General features: G+C 42.2%; 1 long non-coding RNA gene across 1 annotated transcript in view; it reads right to left on the reverse strand.

The window, feature by feature from the left end:
• Positions 1 to 23,779, reverse strand: part of LOC117877728 — a 73,085-nt gene that overhangs the window by 43,732 nt on the left and 5,574 nt on the right. Inside the window, exons 8-13 of the long non-coding RNA XR_004645799.1 lie at positions 21,904 to 22,745; positions 20,597 to 20,796; positions 19,904 to 20,342; positions 19,035 to 19,189; positions 15,166 to 15,305; positions 14,178 to 14,291 (exon numbers count right to left, since the gene is read on the reverse strand). This is a non-coding gene — a long non-coding RNA (uncharacterized LOC117877728). The remainder of the gene's footprint in view (positions 1 to 14,177; positions 14,292 to 15,165; positions 15,306 to 19,034; positions 19,190 to 19,903; positions 20,343 to 20,596; positions 20,797 to 21,903; positions 22,746 to 23,779) is intronic.

Genomic DNA, 23,779 nt, shown 5'->3' on the forward strand with positions numbered 1-23,779 from the left:
TATACTTACCTCCGGGTTCGGTGGTAAGCAATCTATCTTCTGAGATCGATTTATCGCATCTTGTCTAGACGCAATAAATCGATCCCGGAAGTGCTCGCCGTCAACGCCGGTACTCCTGCTCTGCGAGAGGAGTACGCGCTGTCGACGGTGAAGCCTGCCTGCCGCGTATGGACCCGCGGTAAGTACCTTGTATTTCGAACTAAGGTACTTCGACTTCAGCTATGTTATTCACGTAGCTGAAGTTGCGTATCTTAGTTCGAACTGGGGGGTTAGTGTGGACCAGCCCTCAATTTGTACAAAAATGTCCTTATTGACTCAAAGTTACTTTGTTTATTTTTTTTTAAATTCAGTATTTTTAAACTTGTGTTTAAAATATAAACAGTTTAAAATCCACTTCCTCAACAGAGAATACCAGATTCAGATTCAATAGTCATGAAAGTTAAACCGAAAATTAATAATATAGATACATATATGGTACCTGGTGCCACTGGCTTATCTGCAGCTACAATTTGATGTAGACGGCCTATAAGCTGTGAAGCCAGCTGGCAAGGGTCCTTCAGCAAAACTTTCTTGGATAACTTGAGAGCTTCACTTAATAGATTCAAATAAAATATTGTCATGTGGATGAAAAACCTATCAAATACCATATTGCTTTTATATATAAAGTCAGTAGAGGGCCTGGGCACTTCTAGTGTTTCATTTAAAAAGGTCAGTTTTCATTGTTTTCCATTCTTGCTGTTTGTTGGGAATAAAGTTGGACTGAGGCTGAAAGACCCATTATTAGGGTGTCAAAGCTCCACTCAGCTTTGCAGTTCTTTTGACAACATCGTAAGAAAAGAGGGCAACACTTCTATAAATGCAAATGGGATGAATAATTATTTTTGCTATCTAACCAAGTACCCAACAGAGATCATGATTAAATTAAATAAATAGTGAATACATACAACTTTAAAAAAAAACCCACAACCAAATCAGAGAACATTTATGTTGGAAGTCCTTCAAATAAAGTTTATGCTAAAATCATAAGGTACAGAAATTAATGCACACAAAACCAAACTGTGATAGTCTTGCTCACACTGAGTACTGCCATCTGCCTTACTTCACAAACAGCCCCACTGGAATCAATGGACCACTCAGGGAGTAAGGTGCCACTTAATATGAGTAAGGATATAACAATCTGGCCCTTAGAGCTAGATACTGATTTCAGTGGGTTTACCCAAGGAGTAAGGTACTACTCAGGGTAAGGTCTCAGAATCTGGCCTTTATTATGTATTAACTACAACTATGTGAGTAATGACTTACTTATAGAGCTGGTCAGAATTCTTTTTTCTGTGGAAAATTTTAACTTTATGGCAAAAAATAAATAAAACCAAGTTAAAAATAAAACTGGCAACTTTTGACTGAAAACTGAAAATTTCAGCTGCGAAATGCCACTGCATTTTCTCAAAGGAGTTGTTGTTTGAGTGCCTCATGTCCATGTTCTCCTCTATGGGCCAGGCTCCCTGGGACTGTATCTTCCATGATGCACCAGTCTCCCTTTTCCTGAGTCTCTGCAGTGGATCATGGGAGATGTGATAACCTATAGATGAAAGCAGGGCCCAAGGCACACAAACTACAGCAAAGCCCTGTGGTGCCATTTCTGATTCAAAATTTTTTGATGTTTGCACAAACTTTTTAGTTTTAGGGTTTGGTTGTTGTTTTGAATGAAAAGTTGAAACTTTCAGCAAAAAGAAGATACTTTTCATACAAAAAAATTCTGTCAAAATGACAATTTTCCATAGAAAAGCAATCTTGACTGAAAATTTTCAATCATACCTACTTATTTGGAATTGTATGGGCCCCCACAATAAACTGAAATAAGGACCTCAAACCATCTTGAAGATCATGAAAATTATAGCCATTATAAGCCCCACTTTCATAGAGGAGAGGTCCTGGAAATGAAAAGTGGGGTGTAGGTAATACTGGTACCCATGGTTAACCCAGATGAGTGCACCTTATCCCTTTGCTGTGACTCAGTAACTAAAGAGTGTAACACAATGTCCTTCCAGCCATTTGCCTGCTGGTCTGGAGGTTCAAGGGGCTAGAAAGCCTAATAAAGAACATAATCCAACAGATCACTTTCACTTTTCACTGTAACAATGTGTTTAACATAGTAACAATTCCAGTCTAACTCCTTTATTTAAGGCAGTGCATTGGCACAATTCCTTCAAACCAGGTAGATTTGGAGAGACATTCCGTTGTTGGGTATTTTGAAACTAGGTGTCAGAAGAAATGGCTTTATCTGAAAAAAAATTTTTTTGTTCCTTTTAGCTTTCTAGTTCTGAATTTCAGTGTGATCAGTTTGGGGGAAGAGTGGAGAGGGAAATCCCTATCAATCTAGTCTCACAGTACCGTGATAGCTTTCTTTATTGGCTTTAGCTTTTCTGTACAATAGATTTCAGAGGCACATTATGTAGGCAGCAGCCTTGGTAACTCTACTCATCCATGACAAATAATTTTTTTATGGGTGAGTAAGATGATATTTTTTTCATTACCATCAATCACCATGGCAAAGTGGGCAAGTAGATTTTTGAGCCTCGGATAAGTAATTTTTCATGACAAATGTCAGGCCGCCATATAATATGGTACAATTTTTATTCATCCCACTTGTAGTATTACATACTCAAATATCCTCTCTTTTTATAAATAACTAGAGCATACATATATGAAAGGATCTGAACAATGAGATCTTACAAACTGCCTACTACGTAAAGATATTGGAGATCCCATGTGTTAAGTAAGTGGTAAATGTCATTGGCCAAAATATTTCCTCCCCAATGATGTGCAGTGTTGCTCTGCACCCACTAGTTGTCTCCCTAGAGATAGTTTCTGAAATGCTTTGAGATGACAGGTGCTAAATAAATATTAATTATTACCTGTACATATTTTAAAAAACTGCTAACTGGAAAAGTAGGTTGTAAAACAAATCTAGAGCTACTGGAATACTTAGTGTGTTACCAGAACTTCCAATTGTGAAGGTCTAGTTATAGTGATTAAAAATGAATTTGTCCAAGTGAAATAGACTGGTCCTTGCTAACGTGTCACATTGTTGTTCAGACGTACTAGATGTGATGCTGGAATCATGGAGGGGGATGGAGGAGAAAAGAGGCTCAGGATTCAGTAGCTTTCCAGATCCATGATTATTGCTTTTATTAGGTATTACTATGAACTCACCTCCCAGCACTGGTAGCTGCTTTTAAATCCTCTTCTATGTTGATAACTGATGAAGCCCATACTTTATGCAAGAGACATTCATAATTAAACAGACATTCTGTTATTAGCAGAATGGGGAATATTGTTAGATCTGATCAGGTGATATGAAGTTCCAAAAAGTTTACGAAGATTGAAAACATAATTGACTTTGAATTCTTTCTTCAAAACCCAGGCCAGAGGCTGGGAAGTGATCACTTCTCCGTACTTCCCAAGACCATGAGGAAGCCTGCGCCCTAGGTAGTAATCAGCAAAGGGGGGAGGAATAGCTCAGTGGTTTGAGCATTGGCCTACTAAACCCAGGGTTGTGAGTTCAGTCCTTGAGGGGGCCACCTAGGGATCTGGGGCAAAATTGGTACTTGGTCCTGCTAGTGAAGGCAGGGGGCTGGACCTTTCAAGGTCCCTTCCAGTTCTAGGAGATAGGATATCTCCATTAATTTAATTTAATATTTAAAGGCAGCATGAAAAGACAGCTGTGAATCATACACTTTCAGATATCTCTCCATACAGATATGCTTCAGAAATGAATGAGCCCAGTTGAAAACATAAGTGTTATCAGTTCTTTGTTCTACCAGATGTTCTCCAAGATCATCCTGAAGTTTCATCCATAACACTAGGGGGAACACTGAAATGGACACCTTTTGGTATTTTGTTATTTCCTGAATTACTGCATCATCCAGAGACAAAAAATCTAGTAGTTCTTCCAGTGCTATACTGCTTCTTGACAGGGTGATGTAAGCTGCCATTCTTTTGACAACTTGCTCCCCATGTTTTTTTTCCATTCTGTCCAGTAACTGTGAGTACATTTTAGAAAGATTTGGCGGGAGATACACCTCTGTCTCTGGACTGAAGGATGCCCACACATATGACTCTTTAAAGGCACAAAACACATAGAGTGGCAATGGGCAGGCTGCACAAGCCTCCATTAAAAGTTGCTGTTGGTAACTTGAGAGTCTTCGATGGTCCCTTTCCAACCAGTAAGTGATCATTTCATTTATTTCTGTAGGTGTAAGATGAGGTATTTGTAGAACGTTTTGTTCCACTGTAATTTGCTGCAGAAATGAAATAATTCTTAATTAATTAAAACAAAACAGGTTGCGTGAGAGAGATTTCAATGGTGATGTCCTCTCAAAAACTGACCATAATTAGGTGGTTTCACTCTTTCATAATTGCCGTCCCTTACACAATGCTGTGCCTAGCACCATAATCTAGCTCAAATTTATGTACAGGTCTGTCGCATCTTACGCTGGGGTTGCGTTCCGCAGTCAGTGCGTAAAGCGAAAATCGCGTATAGTCAAAATTATATTGAGTGTAATGGCGGGCGGAATCGCCCGCACTACAGGTACAGTATTAAAATTGTTATTTTTATCTTTTGTTTTTGTTTTTGCCAACTGCGTAAAGCTGAAATCATGCATGTTAAATGCGCGTAAGATGCAACAGACCTGTACTACGCCCCCACCAAATTGACTATGAAAGAGAATTAAGCACCAAAACAAATTTCAACTAACCCTGCATTAATCCTTTTGGTATTTCTAGCTTCACTGACAATATTCCATAAGGCATAATTCTATGACATTACACATACTGTGGTTTCAATTAATTACTAAGACTTATGTATTTATAATTAGTAAGACTACTGGTATTTGTGATGTGACATTCTGGATATCTTCTGTAAACCGTGAAAACCAAGATATTTTCACAGAGGGCTTTTTTTTTTTTTAAACAGTAGTTTAGTTGAAACTTCTATGCTGAATGTCAACCACAATCTAATTTGGGATGGCAGGCAGTCTGTGCTTAACTCCACTTTCATTTTTGCTTTGCAGTTCACCTTCAATAAGAAGCAAAACCATGTATTTGGTTTGTATACTCTGTGTCTAACCAAAATACCAAAGATGAACTTGATTTGCAACATCTGCATTGCAGCTCTGACATGGCATACAATAGACATACACTACATTTATTCTAGTTATTGTTCTGATTTGTTCACTGATACACATTGAACATGTTTATAGAGCATAATAATAAAAAATCTGCATTGCATTTTAATATTTTTATATCACATCTATTTCTAGTATATCCAAAACCTAAAATTCCACAAAAATGCCTATTAAAATTGGTTTGTAATGGTCATAAATTGGTATTACCTGTTTAACAACCTAGATAACTAACAGAATATTGTGTGTGTGTGTGTGTGTGGAGTTAAAAATTACAAATCAAATATATTTTTAAAAAAGCTGTTTAAAGTCATTGTCTCCTTCAGTTGAGAACTGAGGCCTCCACAATTCTGGGCCTCTCTTGCTATAGTTGTGACAACACTAATGCCTGTTGTTCCAGTCCTGCAATAGGTCTTTTCTGGCAGGCCTGTGGGCCCAATACATCTCCACTAACTCCAGTGGAGCTCTGAACAATGCAGGGGATCTGATGACATGGATCTGATTCCAGTACTGGGGCCTAAATCACTAGGAGTTGAGGACTCTCAGGACATTGCAGGATTGGATCTTTACAGATTAAGGACATGATCCAGCAAAAACTTGTTTACAAGCATAGGCGGCAGCCACCTCCAACCCCCCGCTGGACACTTCGGCTGTGGTGGTCCCGCTTGTGTTCTGCCTCTTCCGCTCCCTGCTCTGCCCCTTCCCCGAGGCACCTACTGCTGCCATGTGAGTCCCTCATCTCCTCCACTGCACCCCCACCCTCTGGAGGTCCCCGCCGCTCTCCGTATCCCTACTCTCCTCCATCCCCCCTCCCCCCGTGAGGCCATTCCCGCCCGCCACTCGCAGCTCAGCACGTCCCTGCGGGCAGTGGGGGCCTCATGGGGGAGGAGGAGAGGAGGAAGATGGCGAGTGGTGGCAGGGGTCTGAGCAGGGAGGGGGCCGAGTGGGAGCAGGGGCGGGGTGGAGTGTGGGCAGGGCTGTGGGCAGAAGTGGGACAGGGTGCTAGCCTTCCCCAGGGGAAGCCTATGTTTACAAGCTTAATTCCACTGAAGCCAATGGAACTAGTCTTGTGAGTAAAGATTACTCACATGAGCAAGGACTACAGGCTTTAGCCCTAATTTTCAAGCACAATGTTGTTCAAATAATTGGAATGATTTCTTTAGTGGTGTGGGGATCAGAATAGAAATGGTTCTTGCTTGTGTTACAGAAAGTTAGTATAGTATCTCTTTTTCCTTTTTTTATTGTTTGTGTTTTGATTATAATTGTTTGAAACTTTTCTAACCACATCCACTTATTCCCTTAATAAAAAAAAATACTTAAAACAAAAATGTAAAAACAAGTCATATCACATGCTAAATATTAACACCATTAAATTCATTATTAGATGCGTTACTTTACTTTCAGTGTTTTCAAGGATGAGCAATTCGATTCTGTAGATGTAGAAACAATAAAATAGACATTTTCAGGTAGCTCAGTGGGTATCCAGGAAAAGTCAGCTCCCTACTCCTCTGACAACTCATCTACACCATCCAGACTTAGCAACAGTGCTTTCTCCTCTGCAGCGAATTCCAGCAACAAGGCAAACTCCTTAATCAGTGCTTCAAAATCCTTATTTTTAAAATAAGAGTACGGTAATTTTATCCACAAGAAAATAGTTTCCCATAAGCTATTTGTTGTATTTTGTACTTATTTATAGTGCATTATTTATTAGTATAATATAAAAGTAAAGAATAAGAGTTTGTTTAGGGAAAGTGATTCAGCAGAAACAGTGAAAGCCAAGAAAGGTTCTTGTGGAGAAAACCAGAATAAGTAACCACCACTGAAAGACTCTGGTTCCCATGGGAGGTTTTGGGACCTGATGGGGAGAGATCCAAAGCATGAAGAAGGCAAATCCTATACAAGTGTCTGCTAGACAAATGCTGTGCTGGTCAGTGCAAGGCAGCCTAGTACATTCAGACACTTGTTAAAACTTCAGTGTTATACTCGTGGTATGGCTTGGTTCTGCTTTCAAAATATATTGGCAGTCCCAGATCTTGTTCTGACACAAAGCCTGCACTCAATTAGACTACAAACTTTAACAAGTACTGAAAGAAGTGGTTGGATTATGTTCAGAACTCAGAGTTACTCAGGGAGGACAAAGGTGAACATTTTTGTTGCTGTTTGCTACCCTTGGCTATCATGTTTTCCATGTTGGAAGCCAACTGAATATCAAAAGCCCAACGGTCACAGAACTGGTTGCAGCACAGTTTCTCTACATTTGTTAAAGGATAGTCATGAATGGTTTTTAGAACTAAATATAAATAGATTTTGAGCTAAATCCAGCCCTGCCTACTGTAGCAAGGAGAAACAGATATGCTGCTGCCCATGGCATCCTCTGCAAAATATCTCCTGCTAGCCAGCACAGATTGCTAATAGCAGCTGGTCTGAGCTGTTGAGTGCATTTTGCTGCTTCTCTGAGTAGCAGTAAAGTATGTCTCTACCTGTTACTGCTCAGAGCTTGATGCGGACACAATAAACCTATTTTAGGGGGTTTCTGAAGCTCCCATCACTGTAGTATCTAAGGCAGGGGTTGGCAACGTTTGGCACGCGGCTCGCCAGGGTAAGCACCCCAGCAGGCCGGGCCAGTTTATTTACCTGCTGACGCGGTAGGTTCGGCCAATCGCGGCCCCCACTGGCCACGGTTCGCCGTCCCGGGCCAATGGGGGCGGCGGGAAGCCGCGGCCAGCACATCCCTTGCCCGCGCCGCTTCCTGCCGCCCCCATTGGTCCAGGACGGCAAACCGCGGCCAGTGGGGGCCGCGATCGACCGAACCTGCTGCGTCAGCAGGTAAATAAATTGGCCCGGCTTGCCAGGGTCCTTACCCTGGCGAGCCGTGTGCCAAACGACCCCTGATCTAAGGGCTAATCAGAAAAGTTAGATCAGCATAGCAAGGTCCTTAGTAGGTTTCAAAAACACCGTTAATCTTCTCCCATGCCTACTTGAAGACATGGGGCCTGATCCAAAGCTCACTGAAATCAAAGGGAGTCTTCACTGCTGGGGCTTGGATCAGCCCTCTTTCCCAATGTTGTGAGCATTATGGAGAGACTCTGGCATGGATTCCTACATCCTCTTCCTGGAGACTGCAGAGTAACAGCATAATTTAGCCCTTTCATGTTAAAGGATAAACAAGTCCAGAACTTGTTTAAAGGTAGTTTTCTTTCACATTTCCACCATTCGGAAAGAGATTTAAAAAGTAATGTTTTTTTCCTTCCCAATGTTGGCGTTTTCTATTGGAGAAATATTGATTTCCCTTTCCATGTTTCTAACTGAGCATGAAATTGACATATCAGTTTAGATTTATGTACATGATCACAGTGATCCCTTCTGGTCTTAGACTCTATGAATCCCTATTTGTGTGCCACCATCGCCACCCGAAAAGACTTTTTGGCCTCTGTCCTGCAAGCTATCCAAACTAGGGTGACCAGACGTCCCGATTTTGTCGGGACTGTCCCGATATTTGCTCGTTTGTCCCGCGTCCCGACCAATGTTTGGTCGGGACACTGGACAAACAAGCAATTTTTGCCCTCCGCTCTGGCTCGCGCCCCCTCCCTCGCCCCAACTCCGCCCCCTCCTTCCCCCATTGGATAGCTCCCCAAATCCTCGGCCTGGCCCCACCCCCTCAACTGCCCCATTGGATCCCTCCCCAAATCCCCGCCTCTTTCCGAAGCACGCCGCATTCCTCCTCCCTCCCAGGCAAGCGCTGGAGGGAGGAGGCCCGGGGACAGCGGGATGAGTCCGGCCTGGCCCAATCGCAGGCAGGAGGGCGGGGGGGGTACCTGCAGGGGGGCAGCCCCGGGTCCAGCCTGGGGAACCGGCTCCCTACGCGCCCATGGGTGGGGGGGCAGCAGCTGCCCGCGTGGGGACTCCGGTTCCTCGGGGCTTCACCTCCGCCACGTGCGCCCCGGCCCCGGAGGGGTGTAGTTGGCGCTGGGTGCCAGGCAGATGCCTCTGCCTGACACGCGGCGAGGGAGAGGTGGAGTAGCAGCTGGAAGGGCCGGTCGGGCTGCACTCCCGGGCCCGCGGGGAGCTGGAGCCTGCCAGGGAAGGGGCTGCCACACGCTGGCGCACCCGCGGCCAGCCCAGGACGGTCTCCGCGCAGGGACTTGGCAGGGGTGCTCCCCCTGTCCGTGCCCATCTCCGCGGCATCGGGCTCCGGGCAGGGGTTGTTGCATCCCGGGACCCGGGGGCCGCTGTTTACCGGCACCAGCCTAGGCGCTTCCCGCTTGTTCGTGCTTTTTTTTTTTTTTCTCCCTACCGGCTTTTTTATTTTTTGGCTCCGCCCCCTTCCCCCCCCCGCGTCCCGATATTTCGCCTCTCTGATCTGGTCACCCTAATCCAAACACATAAGCCAATAAGAGTTCTGCTGCAGAACACGCAGGGGGAGCTGAAATTGACTATTAAGTACAAAAGAGTCATCCAGAAAGTCCCTCATGTTACTCAGTGATTTACCTCTCTGCCGGCTGCCCTGAGCACCCGAAACATACTGCTGGGGAGGGTCGCGTGACAACTCTTGTGGCTTCCCTTTGCTTCCCTATCAAAGTCATTTTTCTGCGGGGAAGCAAAGAAATCTGTGGGGAACATAAATTCTGTGCATGTGCAGTGGCGCAGAATTCCCCCAGGAGTACTCATGTGCACAGTTCCCATTGAAGTCAATAAGAGTTCTGCATGTGGTGGACTTGCAGGATTAGCCTGTTTGTTTAGTACTTGATTTCAGCTTCCCCTACTGGTTACACAGCAGCACACCACAGAAAACAGCACGTACTAATCAAGTGTCTTTAAAAAAATACTGAAACTGAATTTTTTTAAGAAGTACATACCTAAAATTCAGAAACTATTCTCAGAATGTAGGAATTCTAATTTTGATCAAATTTTTGTCAAACTTTTTGACAGAGACCCTTTAAAAAGTAAAGATGGGCCTGAGCTGCAAAGTTCGGGTGCAGATCTGAACTTCCCCAAAATTCAGGAGCAGGTATTCAGAGCTGGGCTTTTGGTTCAAGCTCATCTCTATTTACAACACTTGGCATTGGCTAAAACAAAATATAAAGAACTAGTTAAACAATATTTCTTTTAAGAGAAAGCAACTTTTCCATTCTTAACATATGTATTGAAGTCTGAAGTTCGATGTTTCTTCTTAATGCATTTTTGCAGCATTAAGAAAATTTCTTCATTCCAGAAATACATACCACAAAGATTTCTTGTTTGTAACAGGTATTTCTATTCATTCTTCTGGATTTTAAGCTCTTCAGGGAAGGGGCATTGCTTTATATTTAGCAGGTTGTTTTGTGAAGTGCAGTTGCAGCACATTATGATATTAGTATTAACAATAAAATATTAGTATTACAATACAATATTAGTATTAACAATAAAAAATAATCTGGCATGCCCATTTGCCTGGTACATTTTCCTGATGGATTTTAAAAAACCGATACAATGAATGGTAACAAGTTGCTGGACACCAAAAACAGAAGAAACGTACTTGCAGTGGAGAAATAAAATAAAACTTCTAAATCTCTCCTCTTCTATTTATAAGATTGTAGTGGGGTGGATTGGCCACCCAGAGATCCGGAGGGGGAGGAGCCCCTCATTGAATCCTGGTGGGCAGAGCCATGCCACACTCAACCTTCCCACTGGAAGTTAGTGGGCGGGACCAGAAGTACAAAAGGCAGGCTGGAGAACTCAGTAGGGAGGCAGCTACCAGAGGAGCTAGACGCCTCCTGTGAGCTCCCGAGCTGGGAGGCTGCTGCAGACCCTGAGGCAGCAGAGGACTGGCCAGAAGCGCCAGGGCCATTTGCAGACCCAAGCACGGAGGAGCTGCAAGTGCTGACAGACGCCTTCTTCCCCGACGACCAGTACAACCCTCTACAGAGCCAGATACACCCTGAGGGGGAGTTGGGAAGTGGCCCGGGGTAGCTGACCCCTATCTGGCTGCAACGCTGACAGCAAGTGGGTCAGCGTGTTGTGGTCAGGATCCCCGCTGACCCAGTGGCAGACTGATCTGCCACGGCTAGGGCCCTGGGCTGGGATGCAGTGGAGTGGGTGGGCCTGCATCCCCCCAACCTGCCATCCCAATCTCCCCCTCGCTTAGGCAATAAGCTTGTGCTTGTCGGCCCTCCGCTAGAGCTAGGAGGCCGGACTGTTTGCTGCCCAGTCTGAGTATAGGCCTGAGCCAGAGACCCTTTGCTGTCCCATCCCGACCAGGAGCTGGGGCTCCATAACTGTGTTTGCTGTTCAGCCCTGATCACAGGCCTGAGCTCACATCTCCCACCACCCCGCTAATTCCCCATGTCAGGCGACCCCTGGAGACGTAGTAGGGCGGATTGGCCACCCATCAGACCTGGAGGGGGAGGAGCCACTCCCCCCAATGAACTACAAAGCTGCACATCTGTACAGGATTGTCCATAAAAAGAGGATTGTGAAAATTAAGGAATGCTTCATATTCAGCTGATTTAGCACAAAAATCCATTGCTCCCCCAGGAATAATATTGTACACAGTCATGTGTTACACTTTAATTGTGCAGTACCTGTGTGATTTGGTGGTGATAGTGTGGGGCCACCATATAGATAATTATAATCTAAAGTTATATCAAGATAATTGAACCCTGAACTGAAAAAGGAGAACTGAGATTTATTTTTGTTACCTCAGATAAATTGCTGATATTTACAATGTCAGCATCAATCTGGTAGCAGAGGCTTAAGAGAATCAATCGGATATTTCTGCTTTCACCAGTGACACCAACAAATCAAATAATAACTCTGAGGTCTCTGTGATTAAAGAAATAATTGAAATACTTTTTTTGCTGAGCTTACTTGATCTCAAGTAGGAGCTGGTAATTGGTTTGTTGGCAGAATGACAACATTCTCTTTCCAAAATAGTGATCATTTCTAGATAGTATTTCATTAATGGTGTTCCATTAATGTCTGTAAACTGAAGTTTAAGTTGATGCCTTCCAACCCAGGTCTGCAGAGCCTGGGACAGTCGATGTTCCCACAGTGCTACCAGGAGGCCATACAGAGCCATGCCCAGGAGCACTGTGGAGACTAGGTGCCACAGGAAGTACTGCCCAAGAGACCCAAAGTGACAGTACCTTGAGGCCCTCTGATTGGCCAACCCCCCTATTTAACCCTGTAGGGTGCCCCAGAAGTTGTCTGGGCAACCACACAGACTTCACCTGATCTCCGTCCTCTGATCCTAGCTGATTCTGACCCTGACTCTTGCCTCCTAATTCTAGCCTGTTACTACCTATGATCCCCAGTCTCTGATTCCAGCCTGGTACTATCTCTGATCTCCAGTCTCTGACCCTGGCTTGACTTTTATCCTGACTCTTGCTTACTGAACCTGGCTCTAGCAATTCCTCTGACCTTAGCTCACCAACTAACGTCCCTGACATGTGGTTCCCAGACCAGCTATGACCACTAGGCCAGACTGCCTACACCCCAGTTCCTTACAATACAGCACTTTTATGTGTAGGTCTCAAAGTGCCTTACCAGAGTGTACATACTATTATCCTAATTTTATAGATGGGGAAGTGGAGGCACAAACTGGTTAAAGGTCTCTAGCCCAAGGTCACTCAGTGAGCCCAGAGTGGAGAGAGGAATAGAACTCCAGGTGCTGTGTTATAATCACTACACTCACTAACTCCCAAACATACATATGAAATGCAACGACAAGAAACTTTCTGGCATCCACTTTGACAGAACCCATGAAAGATTCCGAGTTTGCTAGAACTGTGCTATCAGATACAGTTGTGCCCTCATCCCTTCTCATCCTAAGGCTGGGTCTACACTACCCGCCGGAATCGGCAGGTAGAAATCGACCTCTCGGGGATCGATTTATCGCGTCCGGTTGGGATGCGACAATCGATCCCCGAATCAACGCTCTTACTCCACCAGCGGAGGTGGGAGTAAGCGCCGTCGACGGGAAGCCGCAGAGGTCGATTTTGCCGCCGTCCCTACAGCGGGGTAAGTCGGCTGCGATATGTCGAATTCAGCTACGCTATTTGCGTAGCTGAATTTGCGTATCTTAAATCGACCCCCCACCCCGTAGTGTAGATGTAGCCTAAGGTTCTACTACCTAATGAATAGTGTATTAGTGGTTATAGAGACCCTGTGGCAGAGATAAGTCAACCCTCTTCCTATCTCCTACCTCTACCTTGTTGTTTCTTTCCTAAATTAATTTTTATACTGCAGTCCTTCTGGTTGAAATATGAACCTCTTTCCCAGTTTATTCACATACTATTGCAACCATAATTCTGGCCCCTTGTGTGCATTTATTATAACCCACTCTTTCATTACTTGATCATGTGTTATTTCTGGAATAATTAAATGATACCATAGTTTCTTCTGAGACCCTAGATACTAATGTGTATCTAAGTTAATGCATGATCATGAATTTACACTGGATCATAATGCACATTATCATGCTTCAGAAAAGACCTGGTCCTGACTTACCAGCGTCAGAGCTTTTTCTCCTCCTCCATTCCATTCCCTCCCCCACAAATGGCTGATCTTGGGTGACCCATCCTTGCTCCCAGAAGACGATGCTCCCCTATACTAGATCCTGAGAAGGAGGATGCCAAAGGTAAACCTTAGCCACAGTAAGTCCCAGGATTTGTAGCCTGGAAGCTCATTTTACAGGCCTTTCAGTTCATCCAAACAGTGTCCTGGTGTGCTCTGTCTCATCTGGAAAATGGAGACAGGTGGGGATAGGGAAGGGAGCGAGAATTTGATCAAAAATTTTACTGGTAACTATTTAAAAAAAGAAGCAGTCCAGATTAGGGTGTTACTGTAGAAACCTTTTATGTGGCTGGAGAGAAAATAAGGCAATACCCAAACTTGAAAGGAAAAACCTCAGCAACAATTAAATCAGGTGAACTATTCTAAGTCATCTTCACCATACTATGTGCTATTTGTCTTTGTCTAGAAGCATGAATTATGTAAATTAATTGCTCAACTCACAGTGCTTGACAATGCTGGACGTGCTCCAGAATCTCTTCATCACTATAACCTCTATACACTTGCTTTCTTTTCCTTGCATCCAGCCCCCCAGGGAAATTCTGTGAACAGGTCATTCTAGTAAAGGAAGAGCAGAAAAAAAGCCTTTGGTAGAGTTAAACAAAGGGTTCTTTTTTTTGTTTTTGTTTGTTTGTTTGTTTGTCATGAAAAGATACCAGAAGTCTTATTAACAGGAAATGAATAGTTTTCCTTTAAAGGTGAATTGTTTTTGCTTCATGAAGATGTATAAAGAACGCTTGAAAGTTTTGTTTGAAAATTGTGCTCCTAAACATAGCTGATTGATCTGCATATTTTGAGAAATAGAAGAGGCAGGCCTTCCTAAGGGTGTGCAAAACTTAGAATGATCTTCAGTTTGAAATAGCCAACTCCATGGCACTTCTGAAAAAAACTCTATGCTTTCGCATATGCAATTTTATATGCTTAAGTCCCTAACACTACATTTAACCCAGACTTCATTTGGTATGTATGTTTTACAGTGCAGGATAAGGTTTTTACACATGTCACATGAAGACAGTGGGACTGCAGAATTATCACTGAGGGCAGAATGTAGCCTGAAGTCCTTGTATCCTCAAAATCTTGTATTCTGTTGAACTGCATTATTTCCACATTCGTTTGGAATTGGTTTAGATCAGAACATTTATTAATGCATCAAAGAACTTGATGTATTTGCAGCTCTGACATGCTAAGTAATGTGCAAACTTTGAACAAAAGTAATCTGCCAACTGTCGAGAAACTCATCTGCTTTATCCCAATTTGCTCCAGCTTTTGTTAATGAAAGCCTGGTTTGGGACTAACCCCAACACAAGAGGATTCTTCACTGTAACTTTTCAGTGCAGCTGGAGCCCAGAATAATGGCAGTAGCTCTTACTCTGTGCTACTTATTTCTTCCCTCTTATGGGGTCATCTTCATAGACATCACTATGTAACTGACCTGTTGAAGAGCGTGATGACAATTTTCTGAAAGTCACTGCACAGGTGTTCAAAGTAGCAGGCATGGGATCTGTTGCTGATGGGGTTGATTCCATCCTTTCCCCAGCTAACACTTGTCTCATAGATATTAGTGTGACAAAGCTGTAAAGAAAGAACAGAGGTATAATTGGTGTATACATAGCCACTAGTTAGCTTACTTAACAAATCTTGGAAAGAATCCCAGGATGACTGTACTCATAATAAAATCATTTCTGGATTATAAACTGTAACATAACATTGTCATTGGGTGTGACTTTTTGCCACAAGATATTGCAAGGTTTAAGCTATAACAACCCTGTAGGATAGTTTGTACTTTTTTTTTTTTTGGTAATGTTTTTTACAGTTTTAGGCTTGTAGAAAGAAAAGAGACCAATGAAAGAGTGGCTAAAGATAAGGGAAACGGGGAGGAAGATGCCAGAAGGTGGAAGAAGGGAAATCATCAAGAGAAAGAGTTGAAGGATTAGACAGATAGATAAAATGGTCAGACTGAAATGAAGGAGTGGAGGTAGAGAGCTAGTGGTGGATAAGGGAAGAACACAGCATGTTACTGTCTGATAATGTTAATTTTGTTTTTAAAATTTGCACAATTCTGTGCAGAGATGGATGTAGAGGAGGAGGCTGGAAAAAGGGCTTAAGGAGAAAATAAAGATAAGCCAAAAATAATTATGTGATTGTAATGTTTGTGTTTGCATTTTATGTTTTGACAGATGAATACAAATTGCTTGGTCTGAGAGTTAACTGGCCCCCAAACAAAAATAAATTAAAATTAGTCAGCATGGTTCTTATGCTACAATTACATGAAGATGGGTTGCCATAGGCCAGATTTTAATACTTCATGGGATTCTTTTTTGGCCCTCCTGGCATGCTTTGAGTGCTTTTAGTACAAGAAATTGAGAACAATAAATGACCATATACTGTTAATTAAATATTAATTAACCGTTAATACTAGTATTAAACATAAAGGTTCAGATTCTCAACTCACAATGAGCAGCATATTACTCCATGATTAGGCCCACTGAATTCAATAGGACTAGTTCTGGATGAGGTGAAATCAAGGTAAATTAAGGGTGGCATAATTTGAGATTTATATAGAATCATAATTTTGCACTTTAAGGACTGTAAAAAAGATATGACCTCTCCCAGAGAGCCTGCCATGAATACTGAACATAAAGAGAACAGAGAACAGGCAAAGCAAGAGATTAGGGAATAGCGGGACAAAAGTTAAAATAAATGGGAGTAATATTAAATAGTGAGTAAATCTTAGAAGACTGAGATGGGATAAAAAAGAAGTAAATAACACAGGAATGAAGGTCAGTGTGGGATAAGCAAGATGAAAGAAGTGGCTTTGGAGAAGGGATGTGAAGGAAGAGAGGACACTTGGCTTTCAGGAACAGGGATGTTGTTGCAGATGTAAGGAGCAATATAAAAAGGCACAAATGGTGAAGGAAAGGAAAGATGAAAAAGCTCTATGGTTTTCTTCATCTTTCCCTGGCCACTTGACTAATGCATGATGTAAAGAGGTCCTTTGACATGGTGATAAAAACCAAAATAATGGAAAGGGACTATTAGTGTACCCTGGCATGGATGAGGTCTATGAACTTCTGGTGTGCTTCATACAGTCTTGTATTGACCACCAGTCTCAGTTGGTGGATATCAATATATTTTAAAGCCTGTTTGCTTGACAGGTAGTATTGTATGTCATTGAAGTTTCTCTTGAAGCAATGACAGTGATCTTCTGGAGAGCCCTGGACCTGGAATCCTTGATCAACCTCTTACTGCAAAACTTACAAAGGGAAAATACATTCTGATTCTTAATGCATTTTTTAACTTACTCTTAGAACACTTATAAGAATAAATAGCATGCTATAAGAATGGCTTAGAGAATATGATAGGTACTAGCACAGCAATAAAGATATGAGCATTGCATTTTGTCAGCATCACAAACTCTGTAGATTCCAATGAGATCTAGTAAACTGTGCTGAATTTCACATAATTGTTTTATTTTATGAATTTTCTGTAAATTGCATGGTTAACATAGCAAATGGCAGGGAGAAATCTATAAGACAGTAAGGCCTGGTCCACACTAACCCCCCATTTCGAACTAAGGTTCGCAAATTCAGCTCCGTTAATAACGGAGCTGAATTCGAAGTACCTTAGTTCGAACTTACCGCGGGTCCAGACGCGGCAGGCAGGCTCCCCCGTCGATGCCGCGTACTCCTCTCACCGAGCTGGAGTACCGGCGTCGACGGCGAGCACTTCCGGGATCGATCCCAGAAGATCGATTGCTTACTGCCGGACCCGGAGGTAAGTGTAGACCTACCCTAACACTATGAAAAAGACCTATAAGTGATAGTGGACAGCAAATCATCCAAGAATTTGCAAAGTGATATGGATGTAATAAAAGGCCCATGCAGTTTTGGGTTGCAAGCTCAAAGGGCCCTTCTTATGGAACAAGGCAGTAACAGCCTGGCTCCATGTGGTTCTGGTGTGACCATACCTGGAATACTGCAACCAATTCTAGAACATTAACAGAAAGATATTGACAAACAAGAGGAAGTTCAAAGAAGAGCAACAAAACAGAATTGGGGATTGGAAGGATTGACATGGGAGGAATGATGATGAACTTAATGCATACAACTTGTCTAAACAATAACCTCCAGGAGACATGATAATAGTCTGCAAATATATCAAAGGATATTAATGCCAAAGATTTAGAAGATTTCAGTGTGGTAAATGAGGAATAATTAAGAGTATCAAGATGGTGAACATTTACGCTGAATATAAGGGAACACTTCCTGACCTGTGATAGCAAGTAAAAATGCTCTTGCCAGGGCTTTGATGATGGTAAGTAAGGTATAATTTCTCCCAAAACACACTTACGCCTGTGGATAACCTCTATTTTAGCCTCTGTTAACTTTAGGGTTTATTTAAATGGAGGAAGCAGCTACATACCAGAGATTTTAACTGTGACCCTTTATTCTATAAATCCAGCGTTGTTTGAAGAGAGAAAATCTTCAAGAAAGACTCATGAAGCATGAGACACTAAAATCCCTAGTCAGAAGAAAGAATACCAGCCATAGGATGAGATCTCCATTTTCCTCATCAGTGTCAGGGCCTGACTCTCTTTGTTGGATTGTATTCTAACTACATTATATTCTTTCTAAATGAGTCAACTGTTCATTAACACGCTATTTTGTGGAGAGGCTACCAGACTGAGAATTAGAGTGTTGGGGTGTATTCTGAGCCTGGAGGAGTCACTTAACCTCCTTGTGTTTCTCCATCTGAAAAATAGGGATATCCATTATTTCCCTACCTTTGAAAAGAACTTTTTGATCTACCAGTGAAAAGTGCTGCATTAGTGCTAAATTATTCTTACACTAATCCTGCAGCAAAAGTCAGCTCATCATTTTGTACTTTGCACTTAGTGTTATTAACAGTATTTCACATTGCATATTTTATTTTGTCTGTCCAAAACCCAGGCTGCTTGCTCCTCTAGTAAAGCCCAAATAATAAGCTTGCAGACTGCAGAAGGCGTTACATATGCTAAATGGACCAATTCAACCATACATTGAAGAAAGACAGGCTCTTAGGGTTATTGAGGGAAAGTAATTTCTTCTCTTAGGTATTTATGGTGCTCTAATAATCATAAGTATCCAGGCACTTACAGGCTTCTGAACCATGCTAGGCATGTAGATGTCTGCAGCTGCCACAATCGATTTGTCCATCCCTACCTACTGGAACAAACTGTTTAATTTGCTTCTCCTAAAAACAGTGCATCGTTGATCGCTCCAATTAACTGACACGTTTTCCACTTCTGGATTCCGGTCTCACCTGTTTTAAGTAGTGTGGTGGTGGTCTCTTGGCCGAGAGCAACTAGAGCATATTCCTGAAATATCTTATGCAGTTTCTGGAAAGAGCTCAGCCATTTACTCTTAGCTTGTTGTTTGCGTACAGGATCCTTGCGGAAAATATCCTGGTAAAAGGTGCTGTGTGGAAGAATGAGAGACCCACAAACATGTGAGAGAAGATGTGTGAAAATGAAGAAGCTGCTATAAAAGCTCAAAATGTGATTAGAGAAACAAGCTAATTAACTTCAGGCAAGGACAGCAGGGGCCTAGTGAATTGAGCATGCAGCTAGGAGTCAGGAGACATCAATTCCAGTCCTGATTCTGCCACTGACTTCCTGACTGGGTCTCACTGAACTCAGTTACCCCACGTCTGAAACAGGGGATAACAAAGTAACTATCTGCCTTCAAGATCTGCAGATGTCAGAATTATTAGCATCATTATTAAGCAACACCTTCTGCTGGTTCATTTTGTACTATTAAAGGGAAAAGTGTTGTTCATTTAAACACTGATAACTTTAGTTCGTAGATGATAGTGTAGAATGGAACTGCCTGGATCACTGAGTCCACCCTCCTCTGCAACTCTACAGGCTGAAATGTTTCTTCTATATAGCTGTTTAGAAATGACCTTTTCATTGATTTCCGCCCCCCCCCCCCCCCTGTTTCCATTTTAAATGAATGGAGAACAAATGAATCTCTCAAATGGTTTGGAATCTTCTTCTTAGCATATGCACAAAGTGCCTCAGGTGGCACGTGACCAGGATTCATCACCAAATTTGGTCTGCTGGTTTGGAATGAAAAACATTTATATTCCTTAACCAAAGGACTTCCAAACAGAAGTGATAAAACACGAACCTGATAGGTAGAAGCCTGTAAACACTTGGGTCAAAATTTTCATCCAGTTTGTACCACTGATTAAGAAGCTGCAGTTCTTTCTCATATTCGACCACAGGTTTATGTTGTGTGAGTGGAGACGCATTAGGCAAATCCTGCTCATCTGAAATATTTGATTCTGGTTCTTTATTGGGGTGGGTCTCAACTGTCTTTTCTTTTGATGACTTGTCAGTTCCCAGAAAATTTTGGGTAACACCAGTCTGATTATCATCTACCTGTTCTGTTTTCTCAGTCAGACTGCCTCTTTTGAGCCACCATATAGTAAGCTACTTGGCATATTCTGCTTTAGCTTTATTGCAACCAGCTTTATACTTTCAATTGTGTCTTTAATTGCGTTTAAGTTTTTCTTTTATATGATTTCTGGGATGACAGGATTGTCATGCTTTTGCCCAGTGAAAACCTGAAAACAGAACAATGAGAAAATAGAGTAAAAAGCCATACAAAGGGGACACAATACAGCCCTGGCATACACTTTGTGCAAAAATCAAGTCATTAAGTTTCCACAGGGTGTAACTCGGTGGAGTACTTACCAATTACCTCTATTCTTCAATACACTAGATCTGTAAGATGTGCATTGTTCAGAAAATAAAATAAATAAACAATCCCTAGAAAATATACTAGAAATCAATCACAGAAAATTAAACCCAAACTTACAAAGAATGTTTGGTGTCCCAACTCCTGGCACTTCTTCAGCATTTTCAAGTGAAGTAAAACCATGTGGTGATTGTTGCTGACACCATCTTTTAGCTCCCATCTTAGGTCCAGCATCCGGAAGTTGTAACCTCTTTCTTTACAGTCATTGTACAGACAAGGGTATGACTTTTCCATTAATGCATTTCTATCTGCCTTTGAATCTGGCTCAAAAAACAAGCATACTGAAGCTAAATGGTTATATTGGTATAAAATACAGCTTTGCAGCATTTCATGCTAACACAAAGATTTCAATGAGTCAAAATATTTCCCAAATAAAAGACAAGTTTAGAGATTATTTCATGGTTTGATGTGCTTTTTCATTCATGACCAGATGGTACTACATATAATAGTCACCTAAGGTGCACAGTTTATGATCACCATGTGCACACATCTTCCCAATCACATTCTAGCCGTTTTGCTCATAGGGTGTACATTGTAACTAAAGATTTAAACACTCACAACCCTTTGGATGTTCACAATCCAGATGCAAATGTTGTGAGTGGCTCCTTTCTCAAAAATAGGACAGCCAAATCCCAAGACTATTGCACCCTTAAATGTTGGGATGAAAATCTGAAGGCAAATTTTGGGAGTCCATCTCTTTACATGCTGGGAACTGCACTTGCCTGAGGCACACAAACCTCACAGCAGATTTGTTCCTGTGTGCAATCTTTGTAGGGTGGTTTCCCCTCCCATCTTTACATCAATTTTATTATTAGCATCTTTAAAAACTATTTTGTCATCTTTTAAATGTATTAGGTATAAATACTGAAATGCAGCATGCTTGACAACTGTATTTTTAAAGGGACATGGGAGAATTCCCACCTTTTATATAGACAGCCTGAATGTACAGTTACTGGAACCTCCACACCACTGTTAGGAAAAAGGAAATGTACCCAGACTTTTTCTGAAGGGTCGGGTATGGAAGATTGGGAGTATTTTAGTGCTGACATTATGTGAAAATTTTATTGTTTCTTTTTTTAATAGACTGACTTGTTCATACTCATTTGACGTTTCACATGCTAGGGTCCTGGAACTCTTATTTAAATGTAAAAAAAGTCTAGTGATGACTGCCATTTCTACTAACACACACTTTTTTTGCCTAAATGATGTCTATTTAAAGGCAAGCTTTTCAGGGCAGGTACCTGTCTTTCTCCTCCCCCTCCCCCCCACACTTTACATGTGAATAGCACTTCATATGTTTAGAGCACTGTACAAACAATATATTAACCCCAGGTGGTAGATAGGTAGGTACATATTATTATTCTTACTTTACAGATGGAGAAACTGAGACAATAAATGAAACAACTTGCTGTAGGCCAAACAGTGAGTCAAGGGCAGTCAGACTTAGAACAACAACCTCCTGACTCCCAGTCTTATGCTCTTTCTCTGAAACTAGACTTCCTAGCAAAGCTTTTTTGGGCACTATATAGTGAATAATAATAATTAGCCCAGATGTGATACATAATAGTCCAGGAATCTCAAGGTGTGGGAGTGTCTGTGGTGGGAATGGGGCTGGTTTCCAATTGCTATACTTTGATAACCTCCACAAATGTAGACCATAAAGCCTTTCTTTCTGACTGAATATGGTATATTGATGTGTCCCCTAATTATAGTCCTGTCTCTGTCACTATCAGGAGGGTCCCGTTGTTTATCTTCTCCCAGATTAGCAGGCACCTCCCAGCTCCTCAGTAACAAAGGAGTAGAAGACTTTGTTTTTTCAGCCCTGCTTGCAGACTGGGGCTCCAGCTGAGCTGTACTTTGTGATGAGGATTCACTGTAGACAGGTCTGTCTGCTCCATTATCCTGACTGGAATGCTCATTTTCAGCTAAAGCAACAGTTTCTAACAAAGCACTTTTCAATGAGTCTGTCATCACTCTGTTGTTTCCCTTGTCATCACTAATCTCCAGGCTCTTCAAGTGAGGTATTTCATCTGTTCTCTGGGTTGGCAGGACCCAATTATTTAAATTTACTCCTCTCTGCATTGCTGTTGTGTGCCTTTTGAAGAATAACTTCTGATAAACAGGTTTTATCCTTCTGTTGAGATCTATCTGAAAATGCATTGGAATTTGCATGGTGACTTCTGGCCTGATCTGTAGTTTTTTCTTTGGACTGAAGAGAAATAAAATTTTCACATAAGAAACCTTACTGCAGCACCATGTCAAAATATGTACAGACTAGGGCCAAATACTGCAATGCAAATGCGCGCACACACAATTGTCATCAACTTCAGTGGGAGTTACATATCTGTATGGACTGCAAGGGGGTGAACTAGCAGCCTAATTTGAGTCTTCGTCTCTTGTGAGAGTGGTGCAGACAGCACATCAAACCTATGTGGCAATGGGAGGGCCCTGTGTTGCTAAATGGAAAACCCTCTAGAGTCTAGACTCTCTCATTTTATTTCTTGTCTCTTACTACATCAAATGTCAGCTCCTGTTCCTCATCTGCAGGGTTCTACATAATCTTGCCCCCACCAGAATAGTTGTTTTCATTTCCTTCTGCTTCCCATGTCATTTCCTACACTTTTCCCCAATCCCTTTGCCTTTCTTTCCTGAGACCAGGGCAGTAGAGTTTGAACTGATGACCAGAGTGACTAGAACAGGCATTGTGGGATACTGCCGAATAATTCTGAGGCTATTCACAGCGCATTGGGCGGCCACACTGGCGCCACAGCGCTGCAGCGGCAGCGCAATACTTGCTATTCCTCTTGGGGACGTGGAGTACATGCAGCACTGCAACCACAGAGATACAGCTCTGCAAATGCCTTGTCAGTGTGGACAGGGAGTGAGTTATAGCGCTGGGGGCGTCTTTACACCGCTGTAACTTGCAAGTGTAGCCAAGGCCTTAGAGTCATAGAGTTTAAGACCAGAAGGCCTCCTGTGTGACCACCTATATATCTCAGGCCACCAATATCTCCCAGAACCTGCATGCTAAACCCAACAACAGAAATTAGACTAAATTGTTACAGCCCACAGGAGACTGAACTATTACGTGCCACAGATACAGCCTGGCAGACATGCCAACTCTTGCGAATTGATCTTGAGAGACACGATTTCTAAGTAAAATTAAGTCTGACTCATGATCTTGTGATAGAACTCTGAAATGTCAGGATTAGGGCTATCAAACTATTAAAATAATTAATTGTG

The sequence above is a fragment of the Trachemys scripta genome, chromosome 5, assembly GCF_013100865.1.
Source record: "Trachemys scripta elegans isolate TJP31775 chromosome 5, CAS_Tse_1.0, whole genome shotgun sequence".
NCBI lineage: Eukaryota > Metazoa > Chordata > Testudines > Emydidae > Trachemys > Trachemys scripta.